Source organism: Talpa occidentalis, unplaced genomic scaffold, assembly GCF_014898055.3.
Source record: "Talpa occidentalis isolate TD23 unplaced genomic scaffold, MPIMG_talOcc4v2.1 talOcc4.16, whole genome shotgun sequence".
Lineage (NCBI taxonomy): Eukaryota > Metazoa > Chordata > Mammalia > Eulipotyphla > Talpidae > Talpa > Talpa occidentalis.
The window spans coordinates 5,382,508-5,400,940 of record NW_023601653.1 but is presented as its reverse complement, the minus strand read 5'-3'; the positions used below and the strand labels follow the sequence as shown (position 1 = coordinate 5,400,940).

At 57.1% G+C, this 18,433-nt stretch overlaps 1 protein-coding gene across 1 annotated transcript in view; it reads right to left on the bottom strand.

Annotated features, from left to right (window-relative positions):
- Positions 1–9,620, bottom strand: part of TMEM184B (transmembrane protein 184B) — a 39,818-nt gene extending 30,198 nt beyond the window's left edge. Inside the window, exon 1 of the mRNA XM_037513585.2 lies at positions 9,480–9,620. The gene's annotated coding sequence lies outside the window, so the exon portion shown is untranslated. The remainder of the gene's footprint in view (positions 1–9,479) is intronic.
- Positions 9,621–18,433: the final 8,813 nt, after the last annotated feature.

Sequence of the window (18,433 nt, the reverse complement as noted above, 5' to 3'; positions counted from 1 at the left end):
AGTCCCCCAGAGATGGGCTGTTCTGAGAAGACAGGTTTCCAAGCACGGTTCAGGGCCACAGACTCCGGGTTCAGACCAGTGACACCTGCCTGCCGGCTCTGTCACCCTCTGCTTTGTGCCTGTGGCCTGCCCTAGCTTCAGCTTCCGCAGCTATGAAATAGGGCTGCAGCCACAGCTGCCCCAGAGCTGTCAGGAATGACCAAGTCAGGGCAGGACAGCACCCAGAGCAGGGCCTGGCTCCTGACGGAGGCTCCTGTCGTCATCCTGCTCCTGTTTTGTCCTCCACCAGGCTAGGCGGTCACATTCCCGAGTCTGCTTGTCTATATTTCCTAAATCTTCTGAGGTCATCTCCTGTCTCGCCCGCTGCTCCCCTCAGCAGTGTATTTCAGTCAACCACCTGTTCTGCTCCCCACTGCCTCTGGTGAACCCTCTCACCCCCCACACCTCTGGCCTGCACCCCAGCTCTTGTATGCATAAATAAATAAAATAAATTTTTTAAAAATCTCCTGAGGTCCTATTTTCATTCATTAGTTTTGGGTCCTTACCCTTTTGTGCTGCCACCATCAAGTGCTCGCTCGGACAGCGGCCACACACCTGCAGGCCAAGCTGGGCTGGCCACATGTCCACACGCACGTCTCCAGAATGTTAACGCAGCCAGGGAGGGAGTTTTGTTCTATTATTTAGCATCTGCAGAGAGCGCCAGTCTTCACGGAGCTCGCTAAGCTGACCCGAGCCCGGTACATCTGAACCGGCTGGTCCGCTCCCTCTCGGTGGCCTGGGGCCACGGTGGGCCCTGTCCCTGGGGCCATTGGGCTCTGTGTACTTCTGGGTGGCTGCCTTCAGGTGGGGGGGGACTGTCCCCCCCTTAGAGCAGATCAGCAACCCACAGCCTGGCCCTTCCGCAGAGGGAATTAGAAACAAAGCGCGGGGCCGGGCAGCTCCGCCTGTGCCTTTGGGAGCGGCTCGGTGCCTTCTCAAGGGGCAAGGCTCCAGCTCGCCTCCCTGCGCCCCTGCAATCAACAGGCCGAGGCCACTCTAGGGCCCCACATTCTCTCCGTCCTCCTGCAGCCAAGTGCCCAGGAATCCATCAACCGGGGGAAAAAATTGGCCTTCGCTGGGTGGAGAGGTGAGGGGGGCATGAAAACAAGGGAACGAGGCGACGCAGGGCTGTTCAGCGAGGGGACCTCGCTCAGCCTTGTAAAGCCGGTCTTTCCTTTTCAATACATCCCAGGCCAAATTTTAATCATCTCCGCTTTCTCCCAAACTGAGAACAGATGGGCCAATGCTCCGCTTTTTAGCTGGGCTTTGCATCCCCCTAGATGTGAAGCTCACGCAGCACTGAACAAATGGGCACCCTTCAGATGCAGCACCCCAAGCCGCCTCCTGCCCCCGGGGAGCAGGCTAAGCCAAACCCCTGAAGCTCCTGGACACCTGGGGCCTGCCAGTTCTGGCCCCGGGCACCTTGGTAAGAAATCCCAATTGGAATTTTATTCACGCAAATCCGTACCAGGTGGGGTAAGCCAGCATTCCACTGGGGTACACTCCCCAAGAGTGTGTGCCTCAAACACAAGCATGAAAAACTTATAGCAGCAAAATGTGGACACAACCCAAATGGCCCCCAGGAGGATGGGAAATACACAGCGATACTTGCCAACAGCCAACCCAGCAGTGAAAGCACACAGTCCGCCCTGCACAACCGAGGCAGCTCTCGGTGGGGGCTGGGGGAACACCGGGGTGTTTTCCATACGGTTCCATTGAGGGGAACGGCAAAGCTGGAGAGGCAGTGATCGAGGTGGTACGAGTCGTGGCTGCCTTGGGAGGGTGACTGGGAGGAGGCCCCGGGGATGGTGCTGGGGTGCAGGGGACATTCTGTGGCCTGCTCCGGACAGCGGTTCACACACCCCATCGAGCCATGTGCCGAGGATCAGCGCACTTGGCTGTGTGAGCACCTCCCCACGGAGCTGACAAGTGCACACAGATGACTGGGGAGCACCCATGTATGCTCGGTCCCGAGGGTGTCTTGGGCCAGACTCCCCACGCAAGAGCAGGCAGCCTCGCAGGGAAGAAAATACAAACAAAACAGGGTCATGAGGCAGGGGGACAGGTAACGAGAGCCAAGGGTGTCAGATTTACCCAGGATGTGGGCAGGTGGTAAAACAAGCTGATCCAATGAGGGGTCTTGGAGGTGGCCCAGTGAACTAGATAAGGTGTCTGCTGGCTTCTTCTTGGGGAGGGGCGGGGCGGGTGGAGCCCAGCGCTCCATCTCACGGTCCTCATGAAGATGCAGGATGCACACAGGGCTTCAGGCCTGCCTGACAGTAGTCCTGCTGAGAGGCAGGGCATGCTCTGTGCCAGGAACCAGGGGTTCACAGTGAAGACCCTGCCCCCCATGTCTTCCAATCCTACCTGGGGGCCACCCTTCACCCACTCAGCGAACGTCTGATGAGGACTTCGCCATAAAGGAGCCCACGGCTGGTGTGGAATCAGACGGCCAGGACACAAGGTCAAAAGCCTGAAGTGCCAGCAGAAAGGAAGAGACAAGCAGCAGGGGCAGGCCGTGGGCCATGCAGAGGGCAGCTGAGCGGGGCCTGGAGAGGCAGAGAGGTTGTGGCCACCGAGGGAACTACCTGGGCAAAGGCAGGGGTGGGGGTCAAGGAGCACAGAGGAGAGACAGACAAGCCAAGTGTGGCTCAAGAGGAGGCCCTGTAAGAGAACCTGGGAGCCCAGGCTGAGTCAGACTCATTTTGCTGTCCCTGGAAGCCCGAGGGCCCTGGGGGTCAGGAAGTGAGCACACCAGAGCCAGGATTTAAAAGGACAAGTCAGCCAGCAGCAGGGCTTCGGAGTGGCCAGAGAGGAGTGGCTAAGCTTCTCCAGGGCTGGGGCAGGGAGTCATGTTAACCCAAAAAGCACCCAAACCCTCACACCCCTTTTTTTGTGAGAACCAAGCGCACGCTATTTTGATGAGCTAGTGGTCAGGGCCCTGAGCAGGGACAGCCAGTCCCCAAGGGGGTGGCCAGAGTCCTGACCTCCCGGCACTCACTGGACAAGAGGGAAGGACACATTTCTGATGGGTTGTGTTCATGCAACTCTATTGATTTTGGGGAACAATTTGGGGGGAGAGTGCCGTAGTCATGCTTTAGCACTTGAAAGCTACCAGGGTCTCAAGTGAACAGTCTCCAGGACCAGCCCCCACCCCAAAGGCATCACTGACCACTGTGACTCCCCAGGGACCCTGTGTGCAAACACAGCAAGTAGACTTGTTCTTCTCCTTCCCCTTGGCAGAGGGGGAGCCACACCAGACACACACCCCGGCCGCTGGGCCTTCAGAGCCTCCCTCAGGGCCCTCCTGGAATTGTTCCAGATGCCGGCAGAGTCGCCGGCTTATTTTTCATGGCTTGCTGTGTTCCCTGGTTTGGATGGACCATCATTTGCTCTTGACTCCCTGCTGATGGGCATTTAGGTTACTTCAAATCTTACTGCTACAAATAAGGCAGCAATGACTGACGTTCAAAGAAGTCACTCTGTGCACGTGTGAACACATCGGTAGGATAAATTCCTAGAAGCACAACTGCTGGATGTCCGTGTACAGCACCTGTAATTCTGCAAATGTTGCCAGAGAGGCAAAATGAATATAAATGGCTCGTCCAAGAAGTCAGTCTAATTACTGGGCAAATAATACAGACAATGTGTGGCTTTAAAGGTGCCCACATGAAGAGACAGCAGAGAAGAGCCCTGCTGTCAGCACAGAGGATGCCAGGAGAGGAGACCCTCCCTCGCGCCGCTCCCGCCAGCCTGCGCTCCCCCTCTGCCTCCCAGCGGTGTAGGAAGGTGCCAGCTCAGCCTCAGCCCTCCCACCACGGACAGCTCCGCAGCCTGGGCCCAGAGCAGGTGGAAGGGTGGCCTGGCTGGGCTGGGCCAAGTGACAACAACGGCTGTAATTGGTCTCCATGGGCGAAGATATCAATGCCCAGGGGAGGGGAAGGCAGGTGCTTGGAGTCTGGCCTGGCAGAGCCAGGGTAGCAGCAGAGAGCCCAGGAGGGTCAGATGCTGGCCCTCCGGGTGCGAAGCGCCTCCTGCCACAAAGTGCAGGGACACCAAAGCCATGCAAGTCACATGGGCGCGCCACTGCTCAGGCGCTCGTGGGCCTGTCACATAACATGCGTGCCTGACAGCAACGGCCCCTGACGCTCACCCCTCCAGCAGGCGATGGCAGGAGGTGGCGGTGTCCTCTTGCCCTAGGGGACGGTGGCTGGGCTTCCTCCCACCTCCACAGTCCAGCCCAGAGAAACCTCCGTGAAAGAAACTGATTCCTGCTCCCAACAAAGTGGGAGATCCCTCCTGGGAAGACAGCCTGTTCTGCTCCCCGTTCTGTCTCTGGTGAATCCTCTCACCCCCCACACCTCTGGCCTGTACCCCAGCTATTGTATTAAAAAAAAAAATTTAGGGCCTCCCCGGTGGCGCAGCAGTTGAGCGCTGGGTTGCGAAGCTGCCCGCAGCCTCTGCAGCACCGGTTCAATCCCCAGCTGCTCCCCGGCCACCAGAGGAGGGTCCCACATGGCGCGCAGACCTCTCCTGCCGCCCGCTGCTCCCCTCAGCAGTGTGCTTCGGTCCTTCTGCCTGCTCTGCTCCCTGCTCTGGCTCTGGTGAATCCTCTCACCCTCCCGCGCTTCTGACTGTACCCAGTGCTTGTATAAATAAATAAATAAATCTTAAAAAAAATTTTTTTAAGTGTTATTTTCAAAACCAGAGAAGCCTATTGCTTTCAAAGGCTGAAGCACGGAGGCCAACACTGCCAACTTCCCACCAAGCGCTCACTTGGCCGTGTGACTTTTTAAAGCATGAGCGAGCTGGATATGACGCGGTCAGGCACAAAGGTTTTCTGGGTGGGATCTTCCCCCTCTGGTTTCCGCCTCAGAAGGGAAGGAAAAGGAGGTGACTCTGGGGTTTCCTGCCTCCCAGCACAGCCCTGAGACCCGGAGACCATCAGCAGCTGGCCTTTGGGCAGACCTGGGGGTGCACGACACCTCCGTGGGCTCTGGATACAAGCTCAGACCTAACAGCCCTCTTCTGGCAGCCTGGTGCCGGGTGACAACGACACCTGCCCCGGTCACACATTAAGGCAAAATGACCAGCCCTACCCTGGCCGGGCAGCACTAACCCAAGACTCGGCGCGACGGCTGACCAGAGGCTGGCGTGCTCCTTCCACGTGCTGCTCAGGTGCAGGGGGTCAGCCACGCTGAAACAGCTGCAGGAGAGTGAACAGGTGCTGCTTGGGGGTGCGCCCTAGTTCCTGTGCACACCCCGCCCCCAGTCTTTAGGCCAGCGGGGTCCGAACAATTCCCTACTGAGAAGGCTGCGACCCTGGACAGGACGCCCTTCCCCCGCGGGACACACTCACACTGCACCCCCAGACAAGTGGGACACACCCTGGGGTATAGGGGAGCCCGAGGACCGGGAGACAGCCGTGCGGAGAACGCGCACTCCACACAGACAGCGGCCCAGCCCGGAGTGGGCGTCGGAAGTAGCACCTGCGGTCCCGAGGCCTACCAGGAGCGCGCCCTGGCGCCAACAGTCCGGGGCAGGGCTCCAAAGCGTGCTCTGCGCGGCGGCCCCTCCGCCAGAACTCGCTCAGTCTCCTCACGCGTGGCGACAGCTCAGCTGTCACCTGCCACGATGGGGATGCCCTCTGTTCCCGCAGAGCGCCCACGACAAGCGAGAACGCCCTCTCTCCCCAGTTGCACTCACCCCGTAAGGAAAGCTCCCTGCACACTGCCGGCACACAGGCGTGCAATTCCTCTCTCCTGAATAAAGAGCCCGTAAGGGAACAATAAAAGCTCGTGTTCACGGAGCACGTGCTCTGTGCCCCGCGCTCTGCCCAGCGCCGGCGCGGCCACCGGGCCTGACAGCTCCACGAGGGCCGCGCTGTGATTACTCCCATTTCACAGACGAAGGAAATTGCATCACTTCCCCCCCATCTCTAAAGAATTGGAGTCAGAGCCCGTAAGCACTTGCCCAAGGCCACAGGGCCACACCTCCCAGTTCTCCAGGTCCCCAGGATGCTGGGCTCTGCTCTCCCTCCCTGGTGCCCAAAGGGGCGTTCTCGGTCCTGTGCAGCAGGCAACCACTTCCGTCCCCTTCTAGAATACTCGGCCTCCTCTCCCAAGGCGCCCAGTTCAGAAGTCTTCCCCAGCACCTCCCCCCACACCCTACACCCAACAGCTCCACACCCGACGCAGACCCCTTCACTGCGCTTTCAGACCCACGGGGTGGGGTGCAACAAACCCCTACATGCAGCTGGCCGCTGGCCACCTGACCACCCAGCAAAGCCGGCAGACAGAACGGGTACCCCCTTGGTGAACTCACACATGGCATCAGGGTTTAACCTGGATGTCCAAGATGGTCAGAGGCGGCCTGAGGCACAGCCACCAGCAGCTCTCAAAAGGGAGGGGAGCCGCCCGTGCTCGCTCCAACTCCAGCAAGGACCAGCTCAGTGGAACCATTTCACAGCTGGCCAGAGGCTAGTTTAAGAGCAGACGGCATCACACAGGGACTCCAGAGGCCCGTGCGGGGCCGCGCAGGGTGGTCAAGACCAGAAGCTGCTGAGGGAAGAGGAGGCAATGGCAGCTGGGACTTACCAAGGATGCCAGCGGCCCGTGAAAGCAAAGGTGAGGGAGGCCAGGTCTTCCTGACATTTCTCTGTGGGCAGAACCAAGGAGGACGAGAGCTAACTGTCCGTCACACAGCTGAGGAGGTGACTTCCTCTGTGAAACCTCCAGGTGTTGCCTGATAACTGAGTTTAAACTCCAAATAGGGCCTTTAAAGGTCTTCAGTCCCCAGTATCTGAAAGGAGAGGTACGTCCTCCCCATTCCTCGGCTCAGGGGCTGCTCTACTAGGCCACCCTCCTCTTCCCCCATGGGTTAGGCCAGCATCCTTCAAGCTCCAGGACACTCAGCTTCTAGGGGCACTTCTGGTTAGCGGGGGAACAGCAAGGACACTGAGGTCAGGCCTCAGTGACCCAGGAAGGCATCTGTCCCACCTCCTCAAGGACAGGAGGGAGAGGCGCGGGCATTCACGAAAGCACCTTATATCGGGCCTGGCATGCAGTGAGTGCTTAACAAACAAGCTGCGGTCCTGCAGGCCTCTACAGTGTCTGTTTTGGCCACAAGTGGAGCACAGACACACATACTTGTCACACACTGAGCTCCCTCAGCCAGCTTGACCTCCCAGTGGGCCCCGTGTGCCCTCAGCCTAGCCAGTGCTGGGCACACAGATGTTCAGCCGGTGCAGCAGCCCTCGGAGGTGCAGGCAGACCCACACAGGGCTCCCGGCCCGCAGCCTGCCCTGCACACACCCCGCATCCCCAGCCTGAAGGCCCTAGAGCAGGAAGGGCATTCGTCGTTACTCGGTTTCAAAACAATAAAGTGCTGTACTCTGCCTTCCGAGACTGTTTCCACTCCAGGGAGCTTACGGGGAGAAATGAGCACGGCAGGGACTGGAAATAGCACTAAGCCCCTGTCAGGGAGGGCAGGGCCAGCTTGCCAGAAACCAGGAGCAAAACCTCAAAGGCAGAGGGGAGAAGGAGCCTCCAGACAGAAGCAGCACTGCACAGAACTCGGCCAACACAACTGATCTAGGGCAGGCTCACTGTTCTGCTTGCAGCTCTTTTTCCCACCCCCAGGGAGAGCTTCAGAAGGGCTCCTTGTATAACCCACCACCACGTGGGAGCAACTCACAACACATCCAGAATCCTGAGAGCTGTGCAAAGGCGCCCCAGGTCACCGAAGGTTCTGGGAAAAGCAGGAGAGGGGGATTTACAGCGCCTTCTCCACTCACACCTTTGACGGGGGCCTCATGGAGTGGAGTCACTCTCTATGTCTATCTCCCCAGCAGATTGGGAGCCTCCCATTCATCTTCAATCCCTGTGCCCCCACCAGGGTGCCCGGCACAGTCATAGGTACTCAGTAAGTTGCAAGGTAGCAAGATCTGGCAGCAAGAGAGAAGGCCTGGCTCAAGGATGACTCGATTCATGCATCTGGGAGTCAGGCTCTCTCTGCATCTCAGTTTCCTCACTTGCAAACAGGGCTAACAGTTCCACGCTTGCAGGACCACTGAGAAAATGAACTGAGGAAACCTGGATGGACAGCCCCGAGCTCCAGATCATAACTGCGAGCCTCTACACTGCAGCTCCACTGGCCCCTCGTGTTGGCGACGGTTCTACTGGCCACGTGTCCCTCTCCCAGCACTGAACCCCCTCGGCACTACCTACTGTTTTATATTTTTCACCTCATTGTGGTTACAATGCCTACCTGAGAGTTCCTGGATGCCAGGGACAGCATACGCTTCTGTCCAGGGAAGGCCCCACAACTCAGCAAGCAGGCCTACTGCTGGGGCCCCCCACCTCACCATCCAGACTCTGACACACAGCCCAGAACCCTCAGACCTGATGTCCCCATGTGCAGAGCCCAGGGGGCCCAGCAATCATGCTGAAAATGGAGACAGGAGGAGACCTGCAAATAAGATCATTGAAGTCGCACCTCTGAGACCTGCACCTCCTCTGCAGGTGCAGGTGAGCTTGTTTGCCTGGCTGACTCCGCAGCACAAGGGCCTCCAGGGCACAGATTGCTGCTTCTTTCCTTACATAAAGCGCCCGGCAGTCAGATAAATAATACATGGCTCTCACCTCACACACAGGTATCAGGCGTGCAAACGCCTGCTTTGCCCCACAGTGCCCTGTGTGTGTGTGTAATATCTGGTCTTGCACAACCCCAGAGAAGATATGGACTATGAACAGCCACCCCTGCCCACCCAACCCCCCTGTCTAGCCACGGCCTGGAGTTATCCAGCACGACACCCAACCAGGGCACCCGGGAAGGAAATGTACAATCCACAGGATGGATACACACACAAAACCAGTCTCTGTGGTCCCTTTCGGAGCCAAAGACCCTTGGAGCCCCAGATTCCTGGTGGTGCCCCCCCAAACAACTGGCCTGTATGCAAGACTACCCCCTGCAGGCACGCATCCCCTGAGGCCTGGCCAGACCACCCTCCCGGGCCACAGCCACGGGCACTGGCACAGGGCACGGATGCCTCCCCCCTCCCTCGGCCGTGCCAGGCGCCGGCGCACCCCCGGGAGCGCACCATCCCCCTGCAAGGGGCCTGCCGCCGCCTCCCCGCTCCCCCAGCCACCTCCGCGGGCAGGTCCCGGCGGGCGCTGCCACGCTGGCGAGGGCCGGGCCAGGCACACCCAGGGGCGGCCGGCGACCCCGCCGGGCCGGGAGGGGCACGGGTGGGCCGGGCGGGGCGGCGGGCGGCCCTCCCGCCCGGCCAGACCGGCCTCCCGCGTCTCCTCCCGGCGACGCCGCTGCTCCCGGCGGGGCGCCCCCCGCGCGGGCCTCGCTCCACCCCGGCGCCCCCCGCCCCCGGGAGCCCCCGCAGCCGCCCCCTCAGGGCCCCGGCGCGAGGCCGGCCGGGCGGGTACCTCAGGAGCCCATGGCCGCGGCGTGTGCGGCGACGCGCGGCGGCGGGACTCTGCGCGCGGGCGGGGCGGGCGGCGCCGCAGCCCCGGGGTCTCGCCGCCGCCGGCGCGTCCCGGGCCCAGCGGAATGCCGCCGCGCCGCGCATGCGCCCGGCTCGCGCCGCCGGGGAGGGCGGGGCGGGCGCGCGGCTGAGATCACTCGCTCGGCCTTAAAGGGGCCGCGCCCCGAGCCCGCGCGCCGCGGGGCGGCGGGGACGTCGCGGCGCCGCGGACAATGCAGAATGGCTGCTTGTGAGGGGGCCGCGTGCGGAGCTGTGGCATGAAAGCACAGCGTGCCCCGCGGCTGCGGGCCAGAGGAACGTGCAAAGCGGAGAGAGAGGCGTTCTCTCCCCACTGCGCGGGCGGCGCCTCCTCGGGCCCCACCTCGCCTCAGCCGCCCGCAGCTGCGGTCCTCGCCGTGCCCGCGCCCGGCCCGCCCGCCGGGGCCGCGGCGCCCGGGGTCACCGGGAAGCCAAATCCAGTCAGGCGCTGGCGGGATGGGCGGGAGATCCTCAGACGTGTTCAGGGGCCCGGCCCGGACTCCTCCCCGAGGTGTCCGCTGCACCCCTCTCGCTGCAGGCCCGAGGGTAACGCGGCGTCGGAGCCCCTCTTCTCCCCCAGACACAGGCAGCACCTGCGCCCACACCCTCGCCACCCCTCGGGCCCAGACCCCGACTCCTGGGGTCCTCCTCGAGTCCTCCCGCGTCCTCCCCCCACACTCTGGCCTCCGCCACCCACCTCACCGCTGGCCGCGTCTGCCCGGGACAAGCGACTGCAGGGCTCGCCTGTGGACTGAACGTGCCCCCAAACCCACATGGAAAATCCTAATCCCCAGAGGGATGGTATTAGCAAGTGGGGTCTGTGGGTGTCTTTCTAAACGCGACCCCCCCCCCCACCGAGACCCCTCTGGCCTTCCTCCTGCCTTGTGAGGCCACAGAAGTCCAAAGTCTGTGACCCAGACAAGTGATCTCACCAGAACCTGATCGTGCTGGCTGCCTGATCTCAGTTACAGCCTTCGGTACCATGAGAAAGAAGTTTCTGTTGTTTAGGAGCCGCTCCAAGTAACTTGTCAGAGCAGCCCAGACTGCCCGCTCCTAACCCATTTCTGTTCTCCAAGCTGCCTCAGGCTGTCAATACAGGAACCAGAGGGATTCTTCTAGTACCGAAGTCAAGACATGGCGTTTCTGGACTTAAAACACTCCATGGGCTCCCCGTTTCATTCTGAGTAAAATAAAAAATCCTTACAAGGCCCTGACAAGCCTTGAGAGTATGTTCTACCCACCCAGTACCCACCCAGACAGGTCTGAGCCCATCCCTCCCTCTTCTTTGCCTCCAGATCACACCTCTCTTCCTTGCTATTCCTAGAAGAAGCCGAGCACTCTCAGACTCACTCCAGCTCTGCACTGGCCATTCCCTCCGCTGGCCTGGCTGCTCTCTGCCCCCTGACAGACTCTCCTTCACTTGCTTCAGGGTTCTCCTGTCAGTGAGGTCTACCCTGACCCCCTAGCACAGATGCCAGGCCCCTCCATGCACTCCTGATTGCGCCCTTGCCAGGCTATTTCCCCCACTGCTAGCATAGTACAGCTTCTCTGTTTTACTCTTTGTCTTCTGCCAGTAAAACAGAAAATCTATAAAGATGAAATTTTTTGTCTTTTTTGTTCCCTAACCCAGCCCCAGTGCATAGGACAACTGCTGGCTCCAAAAGGAGCTAGAGGGAAGAGCCACTAATAAGACTCCTAGAGAAAAGCCCCAGGTAGGAAATTCCTTGAAGCGGCCCTATCTTTGCATCATAGTCATTTGTTTCTAACTCCTAGCTGTCCCTCCCCCTTCCCCACATGAACCCCTCCAGGGCAAAGTCTTCTGTCCAGTCATCCCCTTATCTTATCATAACAAAGAAAGTTTACAAGCCAGACACAATCCCATAGCCACTGTCCCTCCAGAGCCAAACAGCACCCACAGTCAGGCTCCTGGATCTCAGCTTTCAGAGGCCCCAGGCTAGAAGGGGCGGAAGCAGGTGGTGGGTATTTTTAGGCTTGGGTTGCCAGAAAGGGGTTTCAAGACAGAAAGTCACCTTCTGAGTGACCCAGCACATCAGCAGGTGGCAGGGGTAGCCCTAAAAGGTGGCTCCTTGCTCAAGTGAAAGCCTCCCTCAGGCTTTTCCTCATCCTCTTCCCCAGACTTTCCAAACTGAGATAAACATCTATCCCCTGGCTCCTGCCCCTCTCCAAGCAGCTACTCATCTGTCCTGGCTCACAGATGGATTCCTTCCCCGCTGCCCTGCAGACCCAGGGCCTCTCCCCTAATGCAGTTCGCCTTAGACTGGACATTTATAAGGGTTACGGTCACCTTATCAGCCACCCTTTGGCTACTGGATCACACCAGAAGCCTTTCTCTCCCCAGCCTCACCCTTTCTACCCAGCAAGTAGCTCCTCTTCCCTCAAAGACCAAATCCTGGTGTTAATTATCTTTTGGTTCCTCCTGAACCCCTACCTTCCCACTCTTTTAATTTTCTCCCTAACAAAAAATTGGAAATACCCTGGAAGTCATCAAAGATTCATTAAGTAAATTATGGTTCTACTCTACAATGGCATACTGTGTAGCTACTGAAATTGTCTCTTTACACATGTCTAACAACAGGGGGAAATGATTAGGAATAATATTGAGTGGAAAAGGCAGTAATAAGTTTTCGTGACAGCCTGGTCTGAATTCTATTTTAAAAATGATTGATTGATCAATTGAAGGAAATCAAATGTAGAAAATTAGAAGGAAATGTAACAAAATGTTGGGTCCCACTAAGTGGCAGAATTATGAATATGGCTGATTTCACTCTCTTTCTTCTTTTTTTTCCTCTGTATTTTCCAAAATGTGCACTCAGAAGAAGCATGCAATGTTTTCAAAATAAATAAAACAAGTTATTTAAAGAAATGATTTATTGTTCCCTTCTGTTTTCTTTTCACTGTGCATCATAATTCATCTGAATGCCTCTGTCTCCCCCACCAGACTGAGGACTTGTCAAGGGTAGGAATGGGCCAAAATTATGAGTGGTCCAGAGACTCCGGCCCATTTACAGCTGCCTCGGTGTCTTTCCCAAGGATGCTGTGGGAGGCCATGGAGGTGCCTGGAGAGGCAGCGTGGTGTGGGGCAGAGCGCAGGCCGAGCTCCATTACTTCCTAGCTTTAAGATCTCAGGCATGTGACCTCACCTCTCGAGCCTCAGTTTCTCCATAAATAAGTAACCAAGTGTAAGCATGACCAATCGTGCAGGATGGTCCTAAGTTAAACCATCTAAACCAAGTTAAACAAATGAGAAGAATTTATAGGCTCACTAATTAAGAAGTACCAAGGCAGAGTTGGACTTGAGGCACCCCCACAAAGTTACGGGACCCTCCAGTGTCTAAGAGGGTACCTGTTTGCTGGGAATTCATAAAGTTAACTTCATAAAATTAACTGCTGATTGGTCCATCTTGAGTCTTGTTCCCACCTCTGAGCCAATCCTTGGAGCCAGGAAATGCAGCACTCCAATTGGCCAGCCTTAGCTCAAGGCCCCTGGAATCAGTGGCTACTGTCAGCAACTCTCTAGAGGGGGGGGTAGATTCCTAAGGAAATGGGATGTCATGACCAGAAAAACCCGGAAAGAGTGGTGTCCAGAAAAAGACCGCGAATATTCTGCAGATCAGGGAGTTTAAGTGGTTCTCCCAGAAAGGAAGATCAGGCTGAAAGTTGACTTCAACTGGAGCAGCATGGAGGAAACTAGGACAGAGCCATAAGGTTGGGGTGACTCTTGGGATGTCTGTAGCCTTTGCAGTGGCCAGACCTCCTGGCTCAAATCCAAGTTCCACCACTGACGGACTGTGAGAATCGGCCAATTCACTTAGCTTCTTGGAGCCTCCGTTTCTTCATCTGTAAAATGGGAATAATAATAATAATAATAATAATAGGACTACAATTTCAGGGCTGATGTGCAAATTAAATGAGGCATCACAAGACTGTTAGCATAAGACCTGGCACATTACAAAAACTATTTTTAATAGCAAAAGATACTATTTTCAGTACACATAAAGGTACTATTTTTAATATACATAAACATGTATATTAAAGATACTATTTTTAATATACAGTAAAGATACTTTTTTTTGTGGGACCCTTGCTGGCAGCCAGGGAAGGAACCGGGGCTGGAGGGTGCGGGCAGCCTCGCAGCCCAGCGCTCAACTGCTGCGCCACCAGGGGAGGCCCAGTACAGATACTATTTTTAATATACATAAATAGTAAGAAGGTCCCTTCTGAAATTCCTGTTTGAAATTGAAGACATTAACAGGCCCACCTGGGATGATTTTGATTAAGCAAACCTGCCTCAAACATCACAAAGCGCTTCTGTTTCCAGCAGCCACTTACTATCTGGGGCCGAGCCTTGCCCTGCCCATCGCCCAAAGTAGACGCTTTCTCACTGACACCTCCACCCCCTTTTCTTTCCCTAGTTAATTCCTAGTCCCCCTTTGGGGTCCTGATAAAACATCAGTACCCCTGGAAAAAAGAAAATACCACATAAAACAATCAGTACCGGATATCTCATTTATGCAAACAAACACGTGAGATTTTATTTTATTTTTTTTTTAAAGATTTATTTATTTATTTATACAAGCACTGGGTACAGTCAGGAGCACGGGAGGGTGAGAGAATTCACCAGAGCCAGAGCGGGGAACCGAACAGGCAGAGTGACGAAACACACTGCTGAGGGGAGCAGCGGGTGTGGCAGTAGGGGTCTGCGCGCCATGTGGGACCCTCGCCGGTGGCCGGGGATCGAACCAGTGCTGCAGAGGCTGCGACAGCTTCGCAGCCCAGCGCTCAACCGCTGCACCACCAGGGGAGGCCCAAACACGTGAGAGTTTAAACACACAGAAATTTTCTGAAAGTTCGGACACGCAGAGGGCAAACAAGGACTGTCTTCACTGTCTTTGCACCCTCTGAACCTAACATATGGGGGGGGAGCGGGTGGGAGCACCCCCTTCTCCCTCATCTTCATCACAACTGCTGCTTACTAAGGTTTACTTTGCGGGCACCGTGCTAAGCACTTTATTATCCCAGCAAGAATCAGTGACATATGGCTACTTAGAAGAAAACTGAGGCACGGGAGGCTTTGTGGCTTGGTCAAGGACACGTACCTCGGCCTGGCATGCAGGAAGCCCTTATGGATGTTTGTTCGCCCACACCAGCCCCCACAGGGAACCAGGAACATCAGCCAGCAAGAGAAAATGCTTCTGACTTCATGCACCCCTTCCAGCTGGGGTGGTGACGTGAAGGGCGTTGGTGGCGGTCGGCAGGCAGAACAAGTCCGCTCCTGGGGACGCCATCTGGAGTGTTTGTGTGTGAATCAGGTTTGAGGCTGGTGACGATGTACAGGTTGCTGTGAAGAGAAGTAATTAGAGACACACGAGAGAAGGAGCTTCCTTTTCCCATCTCTCCCAGTCATACACGTGCACACACCCCTGTACCTGAACATAGGTGAGCCCCACTTCACATTACCCAGCCTGAACAAGCAAGCAAATGAAAAGAGGATAAAGGGGGATAAACTCCAGTTTCCTTGGAGTCACTGGGAATGTGTTTCAGATTCTCTACAAAAATCCCAGGCTGCAGCCAACAGTCCTGGAGGGGTGCCATCAGGAATGGAGGTTCACCCACAGGTCAGGGATGTGCAGGGAGCTGGGGAAACTGGGCCCTGTGTTTTCTCAGGGAAGCATTAATGAGAGGGAGAGAGGAGGAAAGGAGCTAGATGAGGCCTGGTGTCCCAGTCTTAGACTGCAGCGACTGGACAACCTGGTGGAGTGACTTCAAAGGGGCTGCACCTTAATCACAGGTTCTTTGAAGCTGCTGGGATGAAAGGCTTTGGGAGGCGTAATTACCTGAGATGCCATTCTCCCAGGGGCCTCAGGAGCCCGGGTTACTGACAGATGGGGTTGATTGTGGGGGTCTGCAGTGGGGCCTCCTCAAAGGAACAGTGCCCCAGGGCTGAGGCCTCTGCTCACCTCCCCAGCAGCTGGCTGGCTAGATCTGTCATTCCCACATCCCGTCAGCCTCTCCCACGTGGGCAGCACTTCCCAGTCCTGGATGCACGACTTCCAGAACCTCAACAGGCTACGGGACCTGGGCTCACGTGGTACAGTTGGGAGGACAGAGATACTCTTGGTGCCTGGAAACACCACGAAGGGTGAAAGGGGGCAGGGACCTGGCCAGAGAAGGAGGAGGAGGGGAAGGTGGCTGGGTGTTACCATGGCAACATTTAACCTGGGCACCAGACCTTCTTCCTCACCAACCCACAAGTAGACAGGAAAACAGGTCCCAGAGCAGTGAGGCTTGAGCAAGAGCTGTAGCTGCCTGGGGATGGGGCAGCTCCAGGCCGGAGCTTGGAATGTGTTTACTCCTCTGAATGATTAGACAATTTCCTGTGGGCGCTTGTTGTAGGCTCGGGAGAGAAGATGTAATGTGGGGGCTCAGTGTTCTTAGCTGTAACTACCCCCATATCTGTTTCTGAAATAGGGCGGGACGGGGTTGGGTAGGAGGGAGAGGGCATAAGAGTGGACAGCTTTCCCCTTTGCAGCACTAAGCTGCAGAGACCACCCTTGGAGCTGGCTGCAGGGTCCGATCCACTCCCCCAGGGACATGGGGACACCCTGGGTTATAGGGGGGGGCGTCAAAAGGAAGGCAGGAATGAAAAGGAAATGCCATCACCTGGGAGGCAGCAGCCCAGTCACGCGATGGACTCATATTTCAGCGGGGAAATGACCAGCAAGTTGCGAGGAGTCTAGATCCCCATTCCGTCCCAGGCCTCTCCCCTGCCGCCTCCTCCAAACCCATTGCCACCCAGACTGCGGCCCAGTCCTGGGAGTGGCCCGGGCTCCGGGCTCTGCTAGCCGCAGCACCATCTCTTCCCGCCAGAGGCCCCAGGGCAGTGTCCTGCCGCGGCCTTGCGGTCACTCTCAGACGCCCACTGCCTCCCTTCCACGCGGAGGCTTTCCCCCCGAGGCCAAAGGTCGTCAGAGGGTGGAATTTGGAGGTGTGTCACCCGTGAGTGCGTGGAGGGGACTATTGAGAAGGCACCTGAAGGGACCGCCCCGCCCAGTACCGACAGGCGCCCACGTCGTCATCCGGTGGTGGTGACGCAGGTGTACAAAGACATGAAAGCCATGAAGCTGAACCCTGAAGGCTGCAGTTTTCTGCAGAGAAATGAGGCCTCAGCTATTTAAAAAAATAAAAAGGAAATAGGGGGAATGGTCAGCAGCGCTCCCTTGCCAGCTCCCGATGCAGCCGGACTCCCGCAGGGCCCACCTTCCCCAGGTGGGCCCTGCAGGAGGCCCCGCCCCTCGCGCTGCCCCGCCCCCAGCCCGGCGCCGGGCCCGCCTCGGCTCCTCGAGCCTTCTCCCCGGTGGGCTTGCTCTGGGCGTCCAGGCTGGGCGCTCAGAGCTCCTGACACCCCGCTTCTCCCCGCCAGCTGAGACGCGGCCCTGTTCCGGTCAGCCGCTGGAGGCCTGGTTTGCGACTTAGTCTCCCTAAGCCCTCCCCTGTGTTGCCAGATCCTCATTCCCCAGGGTCACGGCCTTGTGCCCGCTCCCCACGCGTGGTTCTCAACGTGCAGGTGCTGGCAGGTGGAGTCAAGCCACTGGGCCCTGAGTGGTCAGCCAGGGGGCATGACAGCTCCTGGACAGCCTGGCTCTTCCCACTTTACAGGGGAGCCACCCAGGCTCAAGAAGGGTGAGCTGCCAGCAGCAGGGGTGAAAGAGCCTCCCAGAGCCTTCTCTTTCTGCAGGACATGGCCTCTGCTTTCCCCAGCCCCAGCTGCTGTGGGGGCCCCACGCCCAACCCCACCCAGCTTGGAACTCGGAGTTTACTGAGCTAGTTCATACTCGGAGCCTTTGCTCAGGCCATTTTCTCTCCTGGGAAGGCATTTCCTCACCTCATCCCCAGTAAACTCCTGGTCACCTTTCAAGGCTCAGATCTTTGAAAACATCTTTGAGTGACACCAGGTACATCCCCTCCTTCCTTTGTTCCCAGTCCACCCTGGATTCTGGTTTGGAAGGGCTGTTTGCTAATGGCCCTTTCCTCTGTGTTTGAAATACCTGGGAGTGCTTACAGAGGCGTGGTGGCGGTGAAGGTTAAGAGCATGTACTGTGAGGTCAAGCAGTCTTTTCTGAGTGTCTTCATCGACAAAGGGACGGCATAATACACCAGCTTCATAGGATTGCTATGAGCAAAGGGCCGGAACAGGGCCAGCGTGACGAGCCCTCAGTTCACTCAGCCCTTCTGTCCATCTGTGTCTTAATCCTCCAGCCCTCTGAAGCAGGCATTACCACCTCCACTTGACAGAGAACAAAACCAAGGCCCAGACAATGCCCAAGGTCACAGTGAGGCCCAGTGGACCCCTTGGACTCCCAACACCTCTCACCCGCTCCCCACCCCTTACCCGCTGCACCTCGGCCCAGCACCTGGCACCCTGGCACCTGCACAAGCCCAATCAACGTTTGTTTGTTGCATGAATGAAAATGATTCACCAAGTGGCATTCCTGCACCCTCCAGTCTGGGCAAAATTTCCTGGTGATTGTTTGGCGTATAATCATAAAAATAAACTGCATGGTTGACGCATCTTGGTTTACCCCTTTGGCCTCAGCTTAAATGTCACTTCCTTGCAAACTGTCAGCTGCTGCCCCCTCCCATATACACGAGCTCCCCAAATAAGAAATCCAGGAAAAGAAACCAGAAAGCAGTGAAGATACTGGGTAAGAAGGCGGTGGGTAGAAGGGGCAGGGAGTGAGTCTGCTGACAGCTTTTTAAATGCCTTGACTTTTGTGTATGTAAACACCTCCAAACCAAAGTTTTAATCTTATTTTTTGGAGGGCACCACTCTGTCAATGAGATATATTCTAAGGACAA